The 24337-nt window shown below is 38.5% G+C and overlaps 1 protein-coding gene across 4 annotated transcripts in view; it reads left to right on the forward strand.

Moving 5' to 3' along the window:
* The window catches only part of LOC103034396 (mediator complex subunit 13L), a 167672-nt gene that overhangs the window by 2738 nt on the left and 140597 nt on the right, over positions 1–24337 (forward strand). The gene's annotated exons all lie outside the window — the stretch shown is intronic.

Genomic DNA, 24337 nt, shown 5'->3' on the forward strand with positions numbered 1-24337 from the left:
TACTGTACTGTTCCCCACGGTGTGGTGGTCAGGAGTGGTCAGGATTCATACTCACCATTCATCATGCCATTGAAAAAAGAAAGGAAAGAGATGCCTTGCTTTGGCAGACAGTTCATAATGGCCAGCTGCTACTGTATGGTATGGTTGGTAGTTGATTGGGAATGTTGTGCTGCTATTGCTCGGGTTGCTTGTTACACACACACACACAGGCAAATCTGTTTACTCAAGTTTCAGACAAAAACCCTTTGGGGAAAGGAGAGACAGGTTCAGCTGGGTGTTTTCTTAAGCTGAGCAGAATTCCCTCATCGCTGCAGGACATGCGAACCCTTTTGAAGGGGAAACATTGAGCACATCTCATTTACTGTCAGTTACTGTCCATAATTAGATGGTTTAAAAAGCGTAATTTTCCTACACTCATGGAAATGTGTCATTCATAATGTGTTTTGTTGCTATTTTAATGCTTTAAGGGATGTCTGAAGTCATTCAAGCGACACTTTTTTTCCTTGCATCAGGGGAGGTGATTTGATTTAAGCAGTGGATTTGTAAATATTCTGAATCCCATGCCTCTGGCTAGCCACTGGCATTCCTAGTGATTACTGGAAGATCAACACACCCGCCCATTCAGAAGGCGTAACAGCTTGCTCACATGTTGTCAAAATGGGAGGGCCGATCACAATGTATTAAGGTCAGGCCCTTTTTAGAAGCTCGTTTTCTTTTGAGCTGAATTAATATGTGAGTGAAAGCAGATTTTACTGTCCTATAAAGACATGAAGTGCCTATGTAATTTGTTGTCGTAAGCTTCCTGTGAAGTGGAACAGACTCTGTGCCTGTGGGAACATGTGAGCTGTGCAGCTGACATTGGCTTTTTTGAAGACTGCAATGATACCTGATATTCCATTAGTGCTGTATCTTCTATGTGAATCAGGGATATTTTCTTAGTTTCATTACAATAATACAGACTTGTATGTACATATTTGAAATTCAAATTCTAATGCAAGACATTTTTAACATCTTGGGCTCCACAGAACTTTATAACCTAAGCACAATGACAGCTGTTTAGCAGCATTTTAAATCTTGTATTTAACTAGGCATTAAAATATTAACTATCAACTTGTAGGTCTATATACTTTATTATGTGTTTATCTTAAAACCTTTTAAACTGTCACCACACTGTATATATTCACTTACATCCATACAATACCTTTTCTGTATTAAGCTATTAGCTATTAGCATCAATTTAACCAGTTTTGACTGTATCTCCTGGGATACATTACTCTGGTAATTAAACTAATTATTTAATTTTGGATCAGACACTTGTTTTTGCTTTGTTTGACAGTATTGTTTTGGGCTGCACTGTTTAAAACAAAGACATTACAAATGTTTTTGAGCAATGCTATTAAAGAATATTTTTTTGTTTCCATAAATAACCATCATAGTAAAAGAGATGTGAGTGTGTAGAACCTTTATATTGGTAAGGAACCTTTACATCAACCTTTTTAAATCTTTTTAAAGGTTCTTCACATATTTTATCTATTTTACAAAAGTTCTTAATTGAACCAAATTTAGTTATTTTATTGCATTACTCACAAAAACATCAGTAACACTTTTAGAATAGTGTACTAACAATTTTATATAATATGTCCAAACTATTGGTGTTAATTTGCCACATTTAGGATTAGATTTTAACTGTGTCAGGTTAGATGTTCTATATGTAAGATTTGTGCAGCCAACTTAATTGAGAGAAAATAGTTTTTACCACAGACACACCATGTGAGCAAGTGTAAAAAAAAAAGGCAAAAAGCTCAATATTTAAAAAAGCAACAAAAAACATATGTCCTATCCTTTTTAAGTCATAATCACCTGGCCAATGACTGATGTCGAAAGATGAGTCATGATGGTGGTAATCTTACACAGATTTCAGAAGCGGTCACTGAGATTAACTTCTCGTCCTTAGCTTTTTTCAGAACCGCAGAACAGAATATAAAAAACAGTGCTCCCTTTCCCAGAAATCCCAGGAATAGGGCAACAGGACAGGCGTTATTCAGAGGAACCTCAGCTGTGAGTCGAGTTTGAAGAAGTGCTGCTTCTAACATGAATTAGAGCACATGGAAAACTCGGTCTGGCCATCGATAGGAAAACAAGACAGCACAGTCTAAAAAAGAGTCAGCTCAGTTTGAGCTTGAAGAATGTGTCCGGCTGCAGAGCTATTTTTTGTGCCGGCAGGAAGAAAAGTCAGAGGGAAAGAGGGAGAGAGAAAGAGAGAGAGTGCGAGTGGGAGCTGGAGAATCTGTTTTCGTTTTAGGAAAGTATTATGTGTGATGTGCATTTCCTGAGTTCAAGCTCCGGCCCAGTTTGAAAGAAGCTGTCGCCCTCTGTGGCTCGGCCTTGACTTAAGTTGTAGTCACTGTTGAAATATGGAGTAAAAGGTACTATCCCTGAAAAAAGGGAAAGCACACACACAACAGCATGCCCACGCTCACATTTATATTCTATATACACATATGCTCAAGGAAACACATGTTGTTTCGCTTTAATTAAAGGAGTTTCTGTGGTCTTCTCCGACAGGGCTTCTCTGACTGAAACGTTGGTAATTAAGTGTCGTCGAGTGGCAGTATAATGTGATCAGCTAAGAGGTGCTCATTAACCAAACTGTATTCAGAAGGAGAGCTGCGAGTAGGCTGGCAACAATGCTGTGCTGCGGCCAGTGGGGGGAAAGAAAAGGAGGCTGAGTGAAAAGAGTAGAGAGCCAAGAAAATACAACTGAAAGTGAGTCCCTTTTATCCGAGTTAGTGTTGAGAAAAGGCAAAAGGCCCACGTTGAGATGCATGGAAATTTCTTCGTACAGTCAAGACAGCTCACCCCGAGATTATGCCAACCTTGGGCTAGGCAACTCAGAGGTCCCAGCCAGGTCTCCTGTGCCTCGCTGACTGCTAGGGCTTCCCTGCCATCCCATTAGAGGGGTACAGCAGGAGCCAGCAAATGCCATGCCCGATAGCTCTGCTAATAGCCACTCTAAGGGTGTCTTTTATGTCTGGCAAAGAGCAAGCTCCATTATGCAAGTGGTAGCTGCAGCAGTATTTTTTGTGAGGAGAATGGTTCTTAGAAAAAAAGAAGAGCGACCTAGAGGTGGATGATTCACTCAGCATAATCTCTTTATAATGGCTGTGCAAGGTAAGGCTAGATTCTGTTCAGTAGAGGGAGTCGCTGGAGGCGAGCAATCTGATTATTATCTTGGGCTACGAGTTAAGGTTTAGTAACCTGCTCACACTTCTTTTAGCAGAAGTCAGATTCTAGGAATACCGGTTGTCTAATTGCACCAGCTGTAGTGTAGCAAGAGAAAAGAGAGCCATCTGGCTTAAAAGGTAATCGTCCTCTCAGGCTACCGACCACTGCATGCAAGGTTGACTGCAGTGCCTTGGTTGTTTTGGAACACAGTTTGAGCTACACCTTGAAACTCTTGTTATTGACCTGAAAGCCCTTCATCCGGGACGTTCATCTGCTGGGGAATAATATTCACAGTGCATCACAGAGCTCTCCTCTTCCTCCCCCTCCACAGCACCCAACAGATTACTTCACTACAAATCGATCTATTAACGAGCCTTGTCGCTTCTGCTGCGCAGGGCACAATGATTGAGGGGCGTGGAAGCTTGTCGGAAAAGGGGGAATAAATCCTTCTTGGTAAAAGATGGATCTCGGGAGTATGTGTATGTGTGTGGCAGGGTCGGGGTGAGGAAGTGGGGAGGGGATCTGTGCCTGCCACCGGGTTGAAGCACAGCTCAAGAGCCTTGGTGGTATTCGTCTTCAGGCATGTGCATGTGGGTACCGCGACACTGCGGGACACCGATATTTGGGAGTGGCGGTGGTTTGAGTGTGAAATATGTAAGCCCTGCAGTGCCAGCTGTGTGCTATTCTTAGCCTTCTGGTGTTTCTGCATGCAGCGTGACACAAGGGAGTAGGAGACGAAGAGGAATTGGCAGAAAGGCGGGCAGACTCGCAGCCTCTGCCGCGTCATCTAGATAAAGGATGGTGGTCGTCCTCTGTGTCGCAGTCAACGCAGTCTTCTCTCCTTCAAGGTTGTATTGATGGGCCCGGCGGAGCTTCTAAATTCGGCCGTCTGATACGATCCTGCCAGGCTCTGACTGCGATGACTTCATCCGGTGGAGTCGCCTAACCAAATTGCATCACAGCGTGAGCCCATCTAGATTTCCAGCCCCACAATCTGACACGGGCCTCGTTGAACGATTTCCAGGGCACTGTACCGTGGTGCCTAGTGTGGGATTAAAATGAAGACTTTATACTGCTTGCTCTATAATCCTTTGACAGGATTCTGTTTGCAGTATGCTATTCTCAGATGTTGTTGCACAACAATAGGGAGGCTTTGGTTCAAGGTGGTCATGCTAAGTACTAGGGATTGTCTTGATCAACGCTGCATGGAAGTCAGGGAATTCTGGAAATGTTTTGTCATCTGCTAATTTGCCAAACTCGTTGCTTCAAAGCAATAGAAATAGCCATAACTTTGTGATTACTGTCTGATACACTATATGGACAAAAATATTGGGACAACTGCACTAACATGCTACTTCCCAAATTAAGGGCATTTTAATCAAGTGCTAGTCCTGCTTTTTCCAAAATAACTATCAGAGTAACTGTTACGTAGGTCCAAAAATATTGGATATGTGGAAATGCCTGAAGTGAGGAACCATGTGTAGAAGATGATCATTCCTCATGTGATCTAACATTGTACTGGTTACTAGTATTAGCTTGTTAGCTCACCCAGGAGGCAGCCTTTATTACTCATCAAACATGAAAACTAGCTATTTATTGCAGCTCTGTGTGAAAAGTAAAATACTTTCCTATGCTTGCATCTAAATTATTGTGCTATTGTCTGTTTTTCACCAATTATATCCAAATAGTAAGCCCACATATTAATATGGGAAAAAGTCTTTTTTTGGCAGATGTTTTTTTTCTTTTCCAACAGTTGTCATGTCGTAATGCACATCCATAGTGTCAAGCTACTTCTACATAACCTATCACCAGACATATGGGATTCCCATGAAGCTCAGTAGCATGGCTGTTTGTTGATGTCAATATTGTATGCCATACCTAATCAAGCAGTTCATGGAGCACCCTGAGGGCCCAGTGCACAGATGCTGCACACAGAGCGAATCACGCTCACTGTGTGCACTTGATCAACAGCCTAGTAGAATAAATATGGGTGTATTAAAGGAGTCATTAAGGTCTGAAGCTTTACTGCTGGTAGTGCATTCAGTCATGGTTTTAGTGGCTGAATTGAGGGCCACACCCACTCTGTAAGCAAATGACAGGTTGGGGAAGAACCGTTGCAGGCCGAGACCTGCTCTGAGGGGTGTTTGGTGCTATCTCCATGCTCAATCGGTAAAGAGTCTTTTTTTTCACCTGCCCTAGACACCCTCCTGTGACTGTTCACCACAATCTGGGATCAGGTTGGGTTGGTGATGCCTCAGCGATAATGTTCAGCTGGGGATGTGAAAAAGTGAAAGTTGCCTCTTAGGCAGTGTTTAAGCTTTGTTGATCAACCGCTGCTGCTGTTGTGGTTACAGGAACACTGAGAACTTACTTTAAAGTGCACGCACAAACCGGAGTAGTGAGTTTCTGTTGTTATTCTTTCAGCTAATAATCCACAAAAATACAGTTATTAGTGTACTAACCAAACAGGTGCTGACATCTCCATAGGTCCAATTTTAATGAATACGGGAATGGTTGGCTTATTAACGGACCTGTGTGGGTAATATAGCAGACTTACTGGCTCAGTTAGGAGGCACTCTAGGCAGTTTATATTAGTGTCCAATTACCCTTAAAGTAGCTGCTATTAAGCAATTACTTGATTACATGCATGCATTCGGTTGTGGAATATTATACTAGCAAGGCAATAACAAGCCTGTAATTTCCTACATTTTTATTCATCTATCTACCTTGTTTTCCCACAGCACCTTTAGATATAAGAATCAGAAAATTCACAGAATCTTTAAAACTAGAAATGCACCAAATATTTGGCAAGCCGAAAATAGCAACAAATGCTTTTTCATTGTTCAGACAGATCAACAGGGAGTCAGCAGGCAGTCAGCAAATAACACACACCAGGTTTAAGTTAATTTTTACTCCCTACTTGCAGCAATTAAATGAAATATCACACCGTGTATCAGTTTAGTTTTCCTTCTGAAAGATACAAGCTGCACAGGGCTAGATAGCTGAGTCAACTTAGCCTTAGCATTTGTTTGAATAGCTTTCTCTGTGTATCTCTCTGCTGATATAATTTGACTAAAAGTGCTCTGCTTAAGTGATTTTATGATTAGAATAGCACTCCTTGGTACACTTGTGACCAAAATGCCACTGCTTAGGAAGCTAAATATGACTGAAATAGCACTGCTTAAAATGGTATTGGGTGTTTAGCCTTCAGACAAATTCTTCAATTTCTTTTTGTTGCATTCCTAAGTTGAACCTATACTGACCAGTAATCCAGTTGGCTGAGTGCTAACTAGAGTTTAACTTTTAACCTTTTTTCTTAAATTTCATTAGAAAAATGGCAATTTATCACTTTCGCTCTCAGTATGGCAATATATCACATCATAAGCCATGTATTGTGATATGTATCTTATCTGCAAGTTCTATCCGGTAAACAGCTACAGCATTAACAAGTTTGAATTTTCCGCCTGGTTTTAAAGGGGGGTAGTCATAAGTTTCTTCTCTTTTTCCCATCAAATACCCAAAAGAGAACCAGGTGTCGGAAAACTGGGCTCTTGAAGCGTGACGGCTGCGAGCGCAAAAGATCGAGAACGGCGTCCCTTTGTAATTTACAGTCAATAGAAAAAGATCCCTAAACTGCCTGCAATGTTATCTGTCTGCTGTAACCCTGGAGACTGAATCCTGAAAATTGAATAAGTTGCTGAAGTCTTACAGATGTTGTATGTTGCCTAGCAACTGTTTTGACTTCCCGCCACCCCCCACTACCCTTCCTCTCTTGTTCTCCCTCCCGCTCTCTCTCTCCTTCTCTCTCCCTCTCTCCTTCTTTTCCATGCCTGTCAGAGTTAATTAAGTTGCATGGGAGACAAGCTGGTAAAGAAGGCCTTGGTTTATTTATTTGCCTGTTAATAATTCAGACTAAGCAGGGACAATGTTTTAGGTTGCTCGCCCATCGTTGGAGGAAGCTGCCTTGAGGGTCTCGTCTCGTGCCTTTGTTTGCCTACGCGTGGGCTCAGGTCCACCTAGTACATCACACTTTGGCTGCTTCTCCCCTTGCCCTGACAGGTGAGGAGTCGGGGGCTGGTGGCGCTGCTCCGCTGTGTGAGGCTCTCCCCTGATTGGCAGGTCCATCCGTCACTCTGCCCGAGGGACGCCAACTGCTCTAATTAGGTCGCTTGCTTCCTCTCGCCTCCCGGGGCTAGATCCCTGCTACGGAGCGGGATCAAATGGTGCCTCCTCCCATTGTGTTGTCTTGTAAAGGTGGCGGCAGAAGGCCCAATTGAAAGCACCTGTATGGAGGCACAAGGCCCAGGGGCTATTCGCCGCACCTGTCTGACACGTTTCTTTGTGGCCTGCTTATCCTGGTGCCGTAGTGGCACGCTATATATCCTGCTCATCAACAAAAGTGACTAGATCCAGCCACAATCATTTGGGTTAAGCACATTTCAACGGGTTAATTGTAGCAGGTTCTGCTCTAGATTCTGGGAGTCCGAACAGCAGGAAGTCAACTCTCCTCCTTGTTGTTGAAGGCTATGTTGGCGTCTACTCTGAGGCTTTGATGCAGGCAGGACACATGCTATGAACTTCCTGTGTGGAGCAAGGATGAAATGAGATGAGGCAGGGTAGTTCCTCTTCTGCTTTCCTTTTTATTCTGTAGTAGAACAATAACAAGGATTGACAAGATCCATATCGAGAAACTGGGTAATCTGTTGTTTGATCTCAGAATGTTCTGGGGCTGAGATTGTCCTCCACCTCTGTATGTAGCAGTGTAACTGTTGTTCTTTCTGTTCTCTGATGTAACCTCTGTGTCTCTGGGGAGTTATTTCATCAGGTTTAAGTTTGTTTATTAGCAGTCAGGAATTTTCATCCAACATACTACAAATAATGCATTAATGTTTACTTATTAGTCTGTAAAAGTATAATGATTATTGCCCTTGGCCACAATGAAGAAAATCTTGAAGTTGAAAGAAGTGGGAAGACTGACAGACAAAATGGATTGTTGTCCTTTTGTCCAGCATTTAAAAAGTTTATGCTGAAACAAAGTAAAGTGCTTATTTGGTTAAAAAAATATTTATCAGTTCAGTTTTCTGACCATATGAGGCTAAATTGGACATAAAAAATGGATGTAAAACTTTATCATTTCATTTTGCTCATTTAATTTAATAAAACACATTTTCTAATGCTTAATGTCTGCCCATCACAATCTAAATTAAAAAATTAGTAAAATATTTTTAGATTTTTGCATCTTTTAACAAAATTAGATTGAATCACACCATCCGATTTTTGTTACAGTGTGCAAACTTTCAGATTGTGAGGGGCAGAAAAACTAAAGAAATAGAAAAGAAATGGAAAAATGTAGTAATGAAGCTTTACTCTAAATTTGTTTTTGAAACATTAATAAAATTAAACCGCTAAACATTACACACAGGAAATTTGGCAGTGTTAATTTAACACTAACAGTGTTGATTTAACACTGCCAAATTTCCTGTGTGTAATGTTTAGCGGTTTAATTTTATTAATGTAAAGTGTAAAGTTTAAAGAGAGTGTAAAGTTTAACACTAATAAGTGTTGATTTAACATTAACAGTGTTGATTTAACACTGCCAAATTTCCTGTGCACTGGCCCTATTTTCAATTTTGCTTGTTTTAGATTTTTTTAATCAGTTTCTTCTTAATTGCACTTAATTAACACACTTCAAATCATGCTCTGAACTGTTTGTGTCGGAGCTCCCGTTCACATTCCCAGCTACTGCAATCAGTGGCCTTATTCAGCAGCATACAACAGTACACAGTGTAGTAATATGTTACAATAGAGAAATGACACAGTGCATAGTTATTGTATGTAGAAAGTGTACAGAGTGGTGGCGTTAGGCAAGTGTTGTGTAATATGCTTGTATTTCTGGCTTGTTTAATCCCTCTGTGCTTTTAGAAAACTGGAGACCCGTAGGGCTGTTATGAAGTGACTATATAAGATTTTGCTGGGATTGTGCTATTCTATATACACTATCCCCAGTGTGATAAACAGCTCCCCTCAGCAGCGTAGCGGCTCGTGTATCTAATTGTAAACGTGCCGCTGTGACAGCTTACAGGCTCTTTCCGAAAACAGCTCTTTACCCAAACTGTTGTTGGGTTTTTTATGAATGGAGACTTTTGTGTTTGCTTACCAGGTACCATCATAAAAGGGGCGCTCGGCTGTTCGTTCAATGGAGCGGAGAAGTACATGGTTAGAGAGCACCAGGATGTGTAGCAGATTCACAAGGACAAGTCTCCGCTCTGATACATGACCTTTTTATTCACGTGTTCCGACGCGTTCCGCCAAGATCGTTTTCCTGCACATGCTTCAGCACAAACATGCATTGTCGGCATAACCTGAGATGCCTGCACACGCGATAAATCGCAGGGCAGGGCTCTTTCAACAAACACTTACAGTTAATTTACTCCTGAAGATTCAGATATGATATAATCTCTGTAGGAATTAGTTCAGCACTTGTGATTGCAACGCAGATTATATTCTGCAAAACATATAATCTGTATGCTTTCTGTGTCACGTCCCCTCTCCCCTCCTTTTTTAAGTTTCATTCTGGTTAACGAGGCCTCCGACAGATGTGCTTCATCAGGTTTTCCCATGCAGTAGAAGTGTTGCAAGAGGCACCTTTGTTCTTCTACCTTTGAAATCATGGCCCTTTCATTTAGTAAGTGAGAAAGACAAACATTTGCAAAGACAGTTTAATTTGTGTGCTCTGACTTTATCTACACTGTAAAAAAGGTTTCAGTTGGCTAATAAATATAACACAAGTTAATTGGGTATCATTAACACAAAATGATTGAGTAAGCAACTGAACTGAGAATTTTGAGAACAGTCCACACTGTTACCTAATTTATAGCAGTAAAACATACTTTGGGAAAGGATTTAATAATATTATAAAATATTGGGCTCCTTATATACTATAAAGAAAAAAGTAAAATGCACCCCATCACTCCATATGTAGAGTAAATATGAACTACACTATACAGCTGAGACACACACACACACACAAAAGAAAAAGTTTACATAATAGTCATGTCTCCCAACCACCTCTTACCATCAGTGTGCAGTCTTGACAACCAGAGCTACCTTCTCATGGTTATCTATCTATAATTGTTAATGTTGTTATAAGCTGTAAGAGCAAGCTACAAATTTCTTTAGTGGAAAGGGTGACTTCATGCTGTGTTAAATTTCCCATGTAATGGGAGAATTGGCTGGCAGTATCGAAGCAGGGAGATTTAATCCTGTATTTAAAATACAGGAAAAAAATAATAAAAGTTAGTAATACTAAGTGACTAATAAAAATGCCTACTGGCAATCATGTTCCTCATTGCTGTTGTAAGTATTAACCGAAGACCCAAAGAGAAAGCAGCCCTCTCCGGCAATGCTTCACACTGTTGGTAGATTGGGTTTTTTCCCCACAGTGATTAATTTACATTAACCTACATTTTAAAAAAGTACTTCTCCATATGCTTGGCGCAATTATACATTCTCACCAGAGAGGTCCCTTAAATCGTGAAATCCTTTAAATGTACGAACTGTCGTTTTAAGTTTATTGTTGAACTGCTTATCTACACAGTTTTGACCTGAAATCAGATTTGTTGTATACTCTGCACACAATATGCACTTTCTGCACATTATGCATTGATTAATGGTCTCCAAACACGGTCTGACTGTTTGAACTTCTTGCTTACCAACCTGACAGCCAATGTCAAATAAGACTAAAAGTGTGCAGCGGTGTGCTGGCGACAAACTCTAAATGCTGCCTTGCAGGTTTTTCTAAGATTCGCCTCTTTGATAGCGCTGCACTTTTGGCCTATGGCCAGACTGTTTCAGGGGTGGCGGTTGTAGCAGCGTAGGCGGGGTGAGTCCCTGAGTGCTGTCTGTTATGATAAAGAAGAAGCTTACATGGTGTTTGTTCTGTGGCTTTACTGTCAGTCGCATCTTCTTGAGAGCCTGTTACTGGGACTGTTCATAAGTTAAGTGTTCCTGTGTTTCTGGAGGGATCAGCCCACGAGGCCTAGAGCTTTGCTGTGATCGCTGGCACCCCCTCAGAGAGTGAAAAAGATGATCTTACCCAGTCAGAATAGCGTACAGTGGTGGTGAAGCAGACATCTGAATCTCTAAAAGCTCCTCAAAAGCTGTAAAGTGATTGCACCTAATGATTACAAATACATTGCTTGACACCTGAACTTATTTATTTATGGAGGAGAGATACATGCAGGGTGTTTTGTGGCAAAATAGTCCTTTGAAGCACATTTTGTTTGGTTTTGCCACAATTTTACCACAATCATCCTTGCAAGCAGCTCTGGAAAAAAATTAAGAGACCACTTCAGTTTCTGGATCAGTTTCTCTGATTTTGCTATTTATAGGTCTATGTCTGAGTAAAATTAACATTGAGAAAATGGGAAAAGTCTGAAAAAGCTTTCAGACCTCAAATAATGCAAAGAAAACAAGTTCATATTCATAAAGATTTAAGAGTTCAGAAATCAATATTTGGTGAAATAACCCTTGTTTTTAATCACAGTTTTCATTTATTGGCATTGGCATATTCTCCTCCACCAGTCTTACACACTGCTTTTGAATAACTTTATGCCACTCCGTGTGCAAAAATTCAAGCAGTTCAGTTTGGTTTGACGGCTTGTGATCATTCATCTTCCTCTTGATTATATTTCAAAGGTTTTCAATTGGTAAAATCAAAGAAACTCATCATTTTTAAGTGGTCTCTTTTTTCCAAAGCTTTATATAACTCAGAAGACTATGGGGCAGTTTTAAAGACAGGAGTTAAGCTTAGTCTCGGACTGCACAACATTTTGAATGGAGATTTTCCATTAGAAGTAAAATATAATCTACGACTAGGCTTAATCCCTGTCTGAAAAAAAAAACAACCTATAGGTTCACTGGTGTGTTTGGGTCATGAGTCATGGCTGTTTCTATTTACTGCCATGTAAATAATTCTGTTTACCATTTAAAATACACTGATCTATGCAGAAAGTAGCTATTTAGCCTATGTGTGTTCAGTAAATTCATCTATGTTCTATCATGTGTTATCTATCCATTAATATGATTTGGGACAAATTGTATTGGTTATAACCTGATCAGCTTATCACCAAATTTGCAGTGATTTGCTGGGAACCCCTCACAGAGAAAAACAATGTAAAAAAGATGATCATGGAAAGGGTGGTTAGTGTGTGTGAAGGAACAGGAAGGTAGATGACACCTTACTGTTAGGATGCCTCCACTTCAGAAGGCGACAGAGTGACAGACGATAAGCCATTTGCTAGCAGTACTGGTGACTTGTGGTCATGACAACCAATAAAGATAGGTTGGCCGGACGGAACTGAGATTTTTTCAACTTTATGCAAATAAAGTATGATGAAGTCGAGTCAGAATTGAAGTCCTTGGTCCAATCACAGACATGGGTTATCTGAGGCTTTGCAGTCTAAGCACTCTGGACATTGTGTTCCTTCCTCTTTTTAGTTCATATTCCTAATGTTGCCATTGCAAAATGGAAGAGAGGAAATGTAGTATTGTATGGTTTAATGCAGAAGTTTGGACACTGTTTGGCTGTTCAGAGTGAATGTTGATTTCTTAGTAGTTGTAATATTTGTCTTTGTAGAAAAATACTAAAATATTGCAAAAATATATATAATAGGAGTGGACAAAATGGGTGTAAAATAATAATGCAATATTTTTGCAATGTTTATGCATCTTGGCATGTTCTCCTCCACCAGTCTTGCACACTGCTTTTGGATAAATTTATGCCACTCCTACTGCAACAATTGTAAGCAGTTCAGCTTGGTTTGATGGCTTTTGATCATCCATCTTCATCTTGATTATATTCCAGAGGTTTTCAATTTGGTAAAATAAAAAAACTCATCATTTTAAGTGGTCTCTTGGTTTTTCTAGAGCTGTATATAACTCAGAAGTCATTCCTCTTTTTATCTGCTTCTTTTTGGTCAGAATTTTGTGTCTGGAGCCTGTCTTAAATCACTGGGCTGGCACAAGGCTGGAATACTTCTAGACAAGGCATTAGTTCATGGCTGAGCACAAGACATGCTGGTTGACTTACATATAGGAGCATAGATTGTCCAGCATAGTACATTCATCTCAATGCTGAAATGTTGAGCAGCACACAATTGTCTCTAAAGACTTTAGTTTCCTCTTACCTCTCAAAAAACATGATATTTGGGGCCCTAATGGTCTAGCAGGCTAAGCGCTCCCACTATGATCAGGAGATTGCTGGTTCGAATCCTGTTCATGTAGCTTGCCATCTGCTGCCAGAGCCCTGAGAGAGCACAATTGGCCTTGCTCTCTCTGGGTGGGTAGATGGCGCTCTCTCCCCCACATCATTCCAAAACATGAGGCATCTGTGAGCTGATGTATTGGAATCAAGTTGCTGCGCTGTGATGCTACTCGGCAAAGCTGCATCAGCAGCAGTTCAAAAAGAGGTGGTGGATGACTACACAAGTATCAGAGGAGGCATGTGCTAGTCTTCACCCTCCTGGTGTTGGGGCATAACTAGTGATAAGGGAAGTCCTAATGAGTGGGTTGGGTAATTGGCCATGTAAATTAGGGAGAAAATGGAAGAAAAAAAACATGATAGTTGAATTGGCTATGCTAAATTGCCCCTTGGTGATTGCGAGTGTGGTACCCACCAGTCGACTGGAGGCATATCCAGGGGGTATTCCTGCTTTGGGTTCAGTGATTCATGGTTAATGCTGGACTCACCATGACCCTGACATGGAAGAAGCAAATAGAAAGATAAATGAAAGAATGTTTAATGAAGCAAATAAACAATGATAATACATGATTTATGTAGCTTATTTTTGCATATTTTCTTTCTAAACAACTCAATAATTCAAGACAAAGCAGTGCCTAAACTTGTAACCTGTAGAAACAGCATCAAGTTGTAAAATCATAGTAAATATGGTACATTTTATAAAACTTGTGGCCTTTCCATTGTAAATGTATGCTTGCCCTGCACTCACATTAGCAGGCGACAGATTGACAGGTGAACAGTCATTTCCTGTGGGAGCAGGCAACTTGCTGTGGCAGGGTGACAAGTAACAAACAATTTGAGATTTTCTGAACTTAATGAGTGTGAATTATGATGCAGTGAAACCACAATGTAAGTGTCTGGGTCCTGCAAACTCCTGGAGCCAATCGTATTTGACAAAGGTCTCCAGTCTCTATTGCCAGGTCTTACTTCTTCTGGCATTTCATTGCTGTATGCAATAGTGTCATTCCTACAACCTAGGAGAAACTCATAAACCATATAACCTATGGTTTAAACACTCAAACTGGGTTTTTTATTTCCCACAGACCAGTAAATCTTATTTGGTAATAATATATACTAGTTTTCATACATTCTAAAAATCATGAAACAGCCTTTAACAAACTTAAAATGGGACCTAGTAGCTCCACTCTTCATGCAGGTCTTCACTCATCCAACTACACTATTATCACAATTCACATCAGTGTCATAGGCCCTAAAATAGAACTGTGGGGGATACCACAAATTATGCTAAACTGAATATTTTTCCACATAACTCTTTAAGTTTATGCATTAGGATTTAAGGTGTAAAAATAGGAATTCCTATTATTGGCTTACTCTGGTGTTCAGGACACAACTTTTATCTAGAGATCTTAAATGTTTTTTGGTGTTGATTTTTAAAGTGTAATTTGCAGCCCGTTGTAACAGAAGCAGCCTCGCACCTCTAACCACAAAGTCCAAGGTGATGACTCAGGTTGTTCCTCAGTGTGTCACACGTTTGCTCCTCCAGTGAAAAACAAGTGTTAAGAATTTTCGTATTGTGCAGAAGTGTATTTGATGTGTTTGGTACTCATTACGAAACTGCCAACAACAGAATTTGAAAAGCTGTTCATAGCTGTTTAAAAGTTTCTACAATATATAGAACAAATAGGGATGTTCCAATCAGTTTTTTTTGTCCCCGATGTGATCCTCTTAATGTCTTAATGCTGGGGATCAGCTGATGTCGGTCCAATCCAGGCTGATCTTTGTGATTGTGGTCTCTTAAAATTTTCAGAGCTAAACTAATAAAATTAGTCCAGAATATTTCAATATATAAACTGCTGCTAAAAACATTGATTTTACTTTAGTACTAATCAGCAGCACACCTTCTCTGAATTGTGAGGCTATTTTTTATGCTTTAAAACCTATGGAATATAATCAAGAAAAAGATGGGTGATCACAAGCCATCAAACCAAGATGTTTGAATTTTTGCACCAGGAGTGCCATAAAGTTATCCAAAAGCAGTGTGCAAGACTGGTGGAGGAGAACATGCCAAGATGCATGAAAACTGTGATTAAAATCCAGGGTTATTCCACCAAACATTGATTTCTGAACTCTTAAAACGTTATGAATGTGAACTTGTTTTTTTCAGCCATTTCTTATTTTCTGCAAATAAATGCATTTACCAAAATTTACCAAAATTGCTACAGATTGAGATTGGTAACAAGTCTACATCCAGTCTTTGTTAGCAATATTAGCCTAGCAACTCCCATTGTAAAGCAGGAAACTTGGAACGATTTGTAAACATACAATTTTCTTTTAATATAAGATTAAGAATGGGATTCTATTGTGTGTGTGGTGTTTACTGTGGACCCGACTTTTTTGGCGATTCTATGGTGTTTCGCTGTTAAACCAGCAGGACAATCACACCCTTAAAAAGTCCCTAGGATTTCTGGGCAAGTATTCACCACAGTAACATAAGTAAAGGTTTGCATACATTGTTTGTTAGCAATATTAGCCTAGCATTTCCCATTGTAAGATATTAATATCAAACCACATAATAAACATGTCTTGGCTGATTGGTGTAAATGATAGATCTGTTTTATAAGATGTGAAAGACTTCGTTCTTCCGTCATGATGGAGTTGCTTAGTGACTTTGGTTTCCACGGTTACAAAGTTAATGCAGATTTATTTCTGTTTTCTGTAGCTTTCCTCCAGCCACCGATGCCTAAACTCCCTAATGGTTATCTACTGTATTCAACTCTTTATTTATTGATATTGTTTTGCAGAAATTCAGTTGCCCAATGATACGATTTGGGCCCTGTAGATGCAGAAATATCAGGTTGTTTATTTTAAAAGCTGAGTGGTAATATTAAATATGTTGTTTTATATTTTGACAACAGTCTGCACACATAAAGGTTGAATGAAATGTTGAATTCACTTTAAAATGTTAGGTTTCTTAAATTACTGCATGTAAACAGATACAAACTGGCTGAGTTGTTCCCAAGTTATAACAGTGGGGTATAAAAATTAGAAACCAAATAGTTTAAGAGGTATTAATGTCTAATTAAGTGGAATTATTTGTGTAAATGCTAACTTCAGATTGACCTCAATGACAATATGATTAACTAATAAATGTATTTTTTGATTTTGAGTTTTTAAGCTATTAGTTTTAGGTTAATAGGTTATTATTTTAAGTTATTAGTAAAGATACATTGACATTATTTTTTGGTCAAATCTAAACAAAATACATTTTTATTAATTTTGTAAGTTTTGTTTTGTATTAACGATTTTATACATTCAATAGCCTGAATGTAGTTTGCTTTGTTTTTAAAGAAAAAAAAGCTTTTAAAAAATAGAACTATTATTTTCTTTTGTTTATCAGAACAATGGAAGTATTTTTGTAATTTTCAGCTGAATGAATTTGGCTATTGGAATGAAATTTGTAATATTTGCTGCATCCTTTGTTAATTTATTTCTGTAATTATTTTATTATTTAAGCAATGATGTAAATATCATGCTCTGATTTCCTAGATCAGATTAAGATCATCATATTAAGAAAAAAATAACCATATTAAGAAATCTGTTAACTCGAGCTGTATTTTAGCTCAGTAATGGTGTTTTTCAGTCCATGTGTACTCTTAACCGGAGTATGGTTAACCGGATGGTGTCAAAACAGGTTTGGAGCAGCGCTGAAACTTGAGGATTTACATAATCATTGTCCTCTATCTAAAAGCATTATGATGTTTACGACACATTCTGCAAAAGTCTGATTTTTGCCTGATTTATGTAAACTTGTAGATTTCTTAATATCTGATTACCCAAGTTCATGTTAATGAACCAGTTTGTTATGTCATGTTAATGAACGGATTACTAACAAGCTCTGATGTTCTGTTGTAATCTGATTATGAAGTGCATGTAAACACACTCAATGTGTTTCAACCACTTTAACAATTAACAACCGCAAGGTTTAAGATGTATAAAAATATGTACATGACAAAGAGAGTGAGTAAATGGTGTTGGCTCAGTGTAACGTTTATTAATTTAACTTTCTGTCCATTTAAGGTTAAAAATAGAAAATTGGATGTAAAAACGAATTATTTCAAAAACTCATTTTTTTTAAATATAGTGCAGTGTACAAGTGTACAAAAAAGTTTTCATCCATGGTCAGTGTAACGTTTAGCAGTTAAATTTTCTGACTGTATCAAGCTAAATTCGAAATGAAGAAGAAATGTGTTTTCATCCAATTTTTCAATTATCAAGGTTTTCATTTTAGCCTTTCGCAAACAGAATTTCAAGAAAAATTAGAAGTTGAATGTTTTCTCAAATCTTTTCGGATTTGTCCATTGTTGTATATTCTAACACTAATCTGATGGTATAATTCAAATTGCATAATGCAAAAATGTAAAAATCAGAAAATAAAACATATTTTTTTTACATTTATAAAGTTACATTTATGAGGGGCAGAGATAAAAAAAAAAAATATTGGAAAACTGGATGAAAACGTATTTCTTGTACTCTGCACTACATTAAAAAAATGAAATAACGAGTTTTTACATCCAATTTTCTATTTTTGCATTTATCCTGAAACGGTCGGAAAATCAAATTAATAAACGTTACACTGACCGTGTTGTCACTGCTGGATAAAGACCTTGTATCTCCATAACTGCAAATTTACAGAACAAAAACAAAAAAGTCATTTTGGAGCATAAAATGTAACACAATATAAAGAGCAAATGCTTGATTCAAAATTTGCCAAAGTATGGAAAAAAGCAAATGTGGAGATACAGGTTTTTTACTTGACAGATGAAGGATGCTGGCAATCAAAGGGAAAGATGTGTCAACAAACCCTTGTCACGTAAATCTGACAGCTCGGTGTATTTCACTGCAGCAGCGCAGCTGTCTGAGCTGCAGTCAGTTACATGCATCTGTTGAACACAGAGTTAGAGCTGATTAAAGCAGTGGAGCTGTTTCATTTCTTTAAATGGGCCCATCAAGGAAAGTACCTGAAGTCTGTTAGCTCCAGGGTAAAAACAGACACTGTTTCTAACGAAAACAAGGCTATTAAAAGAGTTTATCTCTAACTGTCTATCTGTGCATCTGTGAAGGCTTTCATATTTTGGAGCATTGCTGTGAAGATTTGATTGTTTTCAGTGAAAAGAGCACTAATGCTCTTTTTTAGCATCTCCCATTGTAAAGCAGAAAACTTGGAGTGACTTGTGAACATACAGTTTTCTTTTAACATAAGAATAAGAATGGAAAAAATAAGAATCACATAAGGATCTATGTGCATGTTGAGTTTACTGTGGACTGGAATGTTTTTTTTTTTATTTCAGAGCATAAGTGAGGTCAGGCTGTTGGATGATCACCATCTCACCTCATCTCCATAATGCTGTATTTTTATATTGCTTAATACAACCGCTAACACATCACCAGGCTCTGTAATTTGTTTGAGTTTCTGTGAAGCTCTGTGAGACTGGAGCAGTACTAGCATTAGCCGCTAACAGCAGCACTAGCTCTTTTGCTGTTCAGAGGCGAGTATATTGGACTGTGCTTACGCGTGTCTACCCTGTTAAAACAAGCTTTGTGGAACGAACCGCTAGCCGATAGTGCCCTGGCTTACTGGAACACTTAGTGTTCCTCAGTGTAGCGCTGTGGAGCAGTGTTTACTAGCGCTAAGCACTGCTATCTGCTGTTAGCACTAAGCGCTGCTAACCGCGGCTAGCTGTTATTGGAAAAAATATTGGAAATCTAAGCTTACTGTAAATACACAAAGATTTACTTACCCAAATACACAGTTTTAAGGTGAGAAATTTGAGTAGATTAACATCCAGCACTCGTTTAACTTTACAGTTTTCCTTAGTTTTGGTCCCTTTTTCCTTTACTTAGACGACACCCCTGTTCCTTACTATTGTTATAGTATGTATGTATAAAATGCTGATGTGCCTTATGTTTGAAAATAGACCAGAAAAAATATGTTTATTGACAGTGTGCCTTATAATGTGGTTATAATGTGGTATAATGTAATTTTTTTCTGTAAAAATTTACAAATTAATTCATTAATTAATTTTAGTACTCTAAAATTTCTTCTCTGTTTTTTCATTATTTATTTTTTTTCTGAATTGTAAATTAAAACTAAAGTCATCTACTAAACTGTAAAGACGTATGGAATTATTCAGTAAACAAAATTATTTAAATTCTTCAGTGTAGGCATCTCTTGCTTAGATGACAGCTGTGAACATCTCGGCTGGATTTTCTCAGTCAATTTTATGAGGTAGAATCACCTGGAATTCAGGCTTTCAGTTAACAACTGTTCTGAACTCGTCAAGAGTTAATTATTACTTGAATTTTTTGTCTCTTAATGTGTTTGAGAGCATCAGTTGTAAAGTAGTGAAGAAGTAGAGTTACAGGTATACAGTGAATAGCTCTATTTCAGTAATGTTCTAATCCGTATTACAGCAGGGACTATTCAACTAAGTAAAGAAGAAAATAATTTAAAATGTTAAGATAAGATCTGCCTAACTGCTGGATGACTTCAGTTTTAATTTACTATGTAGAAAAAAAATTACTTTGACTGGTAGTGTGAATGCATCTGCTTAACCTGAAGAGCAAGTACTTTTTTTCTTTCTTTTACACACAAGCACACACACACACACACACACACAAACATTTCCACACTGAAAGCGAGCAGCTGGAAGACGTTATGTCCCAGGCCTGGAGCCTTTGCTTACATGTTGGCAGAGTTCAAGACCCTGATATGGAAGCCCTCTCACTTTCAGAACAGTGCCCACCTCTGCCCCGCAGCACACAAACACCCCCGCCACCACTCCCACCAAAAATCCGTTATTTTAACGGCACGTGTGGCCAGGTACCGATCCAAGTGCCAGCGCTCTGCTAGTTTAACGCTGGTGTTTAAACGCTGGCCAGCGTGGCAGGGTGCCAGGATGTGCTGCCAAGTCGGGCTCCTCTGGCGGGGGGTCGTACCCTGCAGAGGAATACTCGCCGCCCTGTAAAGTGTGTGCATTACCCTGCCTTCCCGCGAATTTCCTCTGCCGGCTTCTTCTCCTTTCGCTTTGAATAACTTGTGTCTTTCATCCTCTCTCATATTGATTACAAAGGATATTGAAGCTCAGTTCAAGCCATGAAGCAGTGGGCTGAGCTTTTGCACCTGACAGCTCTTTTTTTGTCTGCTTTCTTTCTCGCCAGCCCGGGTTGCTATGCTTTTTTCCGTCTCCCATTCTCTCTTTTGCTGCTGTGCTGTTTTCATTCTGAGAAATGAACTCCGTTTATTGACTGTCTTAGTTGCTTTAGATGTGTCTCAGTATCCCCTAGGCCAGGGGTGTCCAAACTTTTTTTGTTGGGGGCCAGAAGGAGAAATATATTTGAAGTCACGGGCCAACGACTAAATAAAGTAATAAAACAAATGAATATATTTATTAAAATAAAATATTAATGAAATATACCACTTTAAATAATAAATTTTCCTGATTATTTTATTTACACACCATTTTACGTGACTTACTTTCTTTATCTATATTTGACAGTGTTGTGTAAAGTAAGATTTTTCAAATTGATGTTCATTTCATGATGTCTCTTAATATTAAACTCCTTAATTACGGCAACTTTTAGACTCATTTGCCCTTTTTCTGCGCTAAAACTGTGCACTCTCTCCGCTTTTAGACTCTTTAGCCTGTTTTCTGCGCTAGAAATGCGCACTCTCTCCGCTTTTAGACTCTTTGGCCCGTTTTTCTGTGCTAGAAACGCGCACCCTCTCCGCTTTTAGACTCTTTGGCCCGTTTTTTTCGCTAGAAATGCGCACTCTCTACGCTTTTAGACTCTTTGGCACGTTTTTCTGCGCTAGAACTGCACACTCTCTACGCTTTTAGACTCTTTGGCACGTTTTTCTGCGCTAGAACTGCACACTCTCTCCGCTTTTAGACTCTTTGGCCCGTTTTTTTCCTGCGCTAAAACTTCACTCTCGCAGCTTAGACTCTTTAGCCCGTTTCTGACACCTAGTGTTCAAACTTTGAATCTCAGATTATGAAAACCCGCTTAACAGCGGGCCAACATTTATTCTATTTCTAAAATACCTTGCGGCCCGCTCAAAAACAGGAAACAGTAGTTTGGACACCCCTGCCATAGTTTGGACACCCCTGCTGTACATTTTTGTTGATAAATGAGGAAATTTAATTGTTATTAATGATCTGATATTGCCATTACACTCACACATGATAAAGGGCCGAACCAAGGTTCATGGCTTGTTACCTTGTGTAAATATTTGATCCGGTTAGTTTTGCTTTCACACTGCAGTTTAGTAAGTGCACTAAAGAACTTTTCTATCTTCTATCGTCATCAGCTATGTTGGCTGAGTCTCACTATTTTTTACATCAATTGGTTTGTAGAAGGGCTTGTGTCACTTAGCAGCATGTTGCCAGTTTTGCGAGTTCTCTTTCCAGCTGTTGCGCTGAATTTTGTCTGCTTTCTAGAATCTAATTCCTGTCAAAGCCATGCATATCACACAGTAAAATTAAATGATAAATAATTGTTCTGATTCCTTTCATTTCTGTTTATAAATACAGGTTGGATCTACAGTTACAGTAGATACAGCAGTCACAAACATAATCTGATGCATCCCATTCATCTCTGTGTGATGCAAGGAAAGGACACTTAGATTTAACTGCAGCACTGGTTTCATTTCTTCTTGTATTGTTTATTTAGAGATAATGTATGTATTATGCCTGTATTTGGTCTATCTATTCTCAAAAGTGGAGAACAAACTATAGTTTAGTTAATCCAGACTTGAGTCTACCTTCACTTGTGGTCAGACCAAACTTTGGTCCAAATGTTTGTGGTTGGTTGTACTGTTCAAACCTGCTTTTTTTTAGTTCTGTTCAAAGGTCTGGACTAAACATAGATGTATTTGTAGTTGTTATGTCTAGACATTTCTATTATAGACTTCTAATGTTTCACTTAACATTGTAAGTGACTCTAAAATAATGTAAAATATTTAAATAGTAATATTTACAGTACGTGTCTGATGACATGGCTATGTAAAATTAGTTCTTATCCTAAGAATTTTCTATTAAATTGGTTAAATTTCATTGTTCACATGATAAAATGTTAATTAGACTATTGAGAATATGGAGAAAGTTTCAGTGTTAGGTAGGGGTGTGCTATATTGTATCATACACAATAATATCGCCAACGTTTTTGAATATCGTGAATGATATTATACCTTAAAATATCGTGCCATATCCCCACCCCTAATTATCACATCAGTTTATAGTTTATTTTTTCTGTTTTTAGCAAAAGTAAATAACACTCTTCTTATTTCCTATTATATATCTAGAAGAGACAGATTATATCTGTCCAGTATCATTTTTTTTACATTAATCCTGGATATATAAATATAGTTAGGTTGTGCTATATCATATTGTATGCAATAATACATTTTTTTATTTTGTTGCAGTAGTGTATTCTTGAAATAGTGTTTTGTCATATTGCCAAGAATATCGTTATCGTGAAAATATCATAAAATATTGTGATATTATTTTAGGGCCATATCGCCCACCCCTAGTGTTAGGTCAAGTGTAAAGTGTCAAATAATAATATTAAAAAAAAAACAGAGGAACATATAATCACTTCAATAATTGTAAATCCTGCTAGCCCTCCTATATGATTCCAGTGGTATGTTAGCACTAAGCTTAAAGTAATGTCCAAATACACAAAATATATTTCCTGTTTTATTTAAAGCTTTTAACAAACTTTACTTATTATTATATATATATTTACCTCGGATTTTGCAGCTTTAGGAGAGCTTTAGAGCTTTCACTGCTGCTTTCTATCTTCTGACTAAAACCTTGGACTTCCTGGTTCTAAGAAGGACTAAGCTGCATTCCATTTCCTCAAGAGTACCCTTATATTCCCGACACACTGAGCCCAGAAAATGGGCGACGGTAACTGCAGTTGATTAAATACCTACATTCGGATAGGGCTGCAACGTCATCATCAGACACAAATGAGCACAAGCTCTTCAGTGGACTTACAATGACTAATGAGTAAACTTTTCTGCAACTTACTGCAAAGTGATACACCATTGTTCACTACTCCTACACAGTGTGAAGTTCCTTCCTACTGAACTTTACACTCCCTGTGGTTTGGAACCACCCGTAAAATGACTGAATATGCTGAAGTGAAGTTTACTTTGCAGGGAACTACTCGTGTAATTGGAATGCACCTCTTAAGTGATGATGACTGCAATTTGTTTCTCACAGTATGATTGTTTGATTGGTTCACTCTAATGTTCAAATTTGAAGTTAATTTGTGCATCTGGCCTTGAATTCGACTCCTGAAGTCCTAACCAATGGGAAATCTCACTTAGCTCTATCAGACTAGATATCACAGTGAAAATATGCTGATTGGATAATTTTCTGTCTGTTGTTGTATTTCCCATCAAAACCCCACAATAAAATGGGACTATTACTACAATACTCTACTTGCAGAGTTTAAATACAAGCTTGGTTCTGTTAAATATGTAAAAAAAGTGAAAATGACAGTTCTAGTTGCCAGCAAACATTAGACCATCTCTGAAGGCCTAGAAGGCCCTGAGGGTTCGCCTCTGGGTGCTTCCTTAGTCATAGTTTTTTTGCTATATGATGAGCAGAAGTCAGCATACTTGGGTGTTCAGTTTTGTTCAGAAATAATTTGTATCAGTTTCATTTTTATGATATCAAACATGGCAGCTGATTAAAATCAACAACTGGCTTTCAGTGGCTCTTCAGAAGGTCTGACCATGGCATATACAGGGGTTGGACAATGAAACTGAAACACCTGGTTTTA

The sequence above is a fragment of the Astyanax mexicanus genome, chromosome 1 (genome assembly GCF_023375975.1).
Source record: "Astyanax mexicanus isolate ESR-SI-001 chromosome 1, AstMex3_surface, whole genome shotgun sequence".
NCBI classification, from domain to species: domain Eukaryota; kingdom Metazoa; phylum Chordata; class Actinopteri; order Characiformes; family Acestrorhamphidae; genus Astyanax; species Astyanax mexicanus.